Source organism: Otolemur garnettii, unplaced genomic scaffold (assembly GCF_000181295.1).
Source record: "Otolemur garnettii isolate 467f Iridium unplaced genomic scaffold, OtoGar3 scaffold00417, whole genome shotgun sequence".
NCBI lineage: Eukaryota > Metazoa > Chordata > Mammalia > Primates > Galagidae > Otolemur > Otolemur garnettii.
The window spans coordinates 36,851-38,835 of NW_003852812.1; positions in this window are offsets into that span (position 1 = coordinate 36,851).

Below are 1,985 nucleotides of genomic sequence, written 5' to 3' on the forward strand. Positions count from 1 at the left end.
CCATTATAATCAGGAGTTTGAAAAAACACTACTTTCTCAAGTTACCTAGAAGTTTACATGCTTTGGGGTTTACCAACTATGAGGTCTTCCTGGAGTTTCATCACATCCAGGATCCTTCTCCTCTCTATCAAGAAATCTGTTTCCCTCAGACCTTGGTGTTGGGTCAAGTACTCCCACAACATGAGATCCAGTCAGCTGCCATCATTTCTGATGTGGGTGATGAGTTCCCAGGGACAGACAAGGCAAGAGGGGAGGATGTCAGGGCCTTGAACCCAGCAGGACTTAGTGGCTGGTGAGGTCAAAGCGAGGATGGGCCTCCCAGGCTCTCCCTGGGCCCAGGCTGGTGTGGGGGCCACTGCCCCTCAGAGATACATGTCAGTGGTGCACAAACGTCAAATGTTAGGTGTTTGGCCATCAAAGAACAGATTTCCTGACAAAGTTGGTATATTAGTTAGTCATCTTTGTTTGCAGTAAAACTACCCCTAAAAAGGTAGTTAACAGCCTTAACAGCGAGGGGAGTTTAGTCCCTGCTAGGCATTCTCACCATTCTAAAAAGCTGCTTAGAATGACAGCTATGTATTAGAGAAAACCGCTGCTGAGGTCAAGGAGGTAGCAGGGCTCCCCAGTTGCTGGTGCTTGAATTAGTGTCCAGTCTACTGGTAGACAGTGCCCTAGCTCAGAGCTCAGACCACTGGAAGGTCTGAAGCTTTGTGTCTATTGCTTCTCCTCTGTTTCACTGGCTTAGATGTTTGTTCCATGTACAACTTAGCCAGGCTGAGCACAGCCTCCAGGAGATACCAGGACATGGTACCAGTCTGGTCTGGATGGTACTAGTGCAAACCCAGGCACAAAAATGACTATTTTAACTGGAATATAAGAAGTGTACATTCATGCTTTGGAGCCATGACTGGACTGCTGTGATGTGGGAGAAGTGAGAGCCCAGGAGTTGAGCAGATGGGGATGGTCACCAGTTGGCCACACCTGCAGGCTCCACCTGCTCCCTGGCTGTGCACAGGCTTCCATGGTGGCCCACACACTTTCCAGAAAGAATTACAAACTGTCTGTTCTCATGTTTCTTGGTCTTTAGGGAAAGAAAAAGGGGAAGCTTGGCTCCTCCATGGAAGCACATGGCTGAAATAGGCACAGAACCCATTTTTATCTATATTGCTTCTTATTTTCTTTTTTCTTTGAGACAGAGTTTTACTTTTTCCACCCTTGGTAGAATGCCATGGCATCACATCTCACAGCAACCTCCAACTACTGGGCTTAGATGATTCTCTTGCCTCAGCCTCCCAAGTAGCTGGGACTACAGGTGTCTACCACAACGCCTGGCTACTATTTGTTGCAGTTTGGCCGGGGCCAGGTTCGAACCCACCACCCTCGGTATATGGGGCCGGCACCCTACCCATTGAGCCACAGGCCCCACCCCTATATAGTGCTTATTTATTGATGAACACTTCCCCTGCCTGGGATGCTTCTGCTATGTGCTGGACAGCAAAGACCAAGCTGGGTCTTGCCAATGCTCCACAGTCACCTACAAGTAGATGGCAGGTGACTTTACTGTCTCTGTGGGAGAGATGACACCTCCCTCTAATTCTCGCAGAGGTTTATTATTTTATTTATTTATTTATTATTATTTTTTTTATTGAATGGCAACTGTGTACATTAATGCACTTCTGGGGTACAATATGGTGTTTTTTTTTTATTGAATGGTAACTGTGTACATTAATGCACTTGGGGGTACAGTATGGTGTTTTCACACACAATCCAAGACACTTCCATCAAACCGGTTAACATAGCCTTCATGTAACTTTCTTAGTTATTATGTCAAAACATTCATCTTCTACTCATAGAAAGATTCACTTGTACCCTTGCAAGATGAACCACAGAAGTGAACCCTCGAATCCCTCTCCCTACCCCCTCTGCCCCCCCATATCCTTAGGTTGTTATTAGGTTATAGCTTTCATATAAAAAGGTTTAAATTA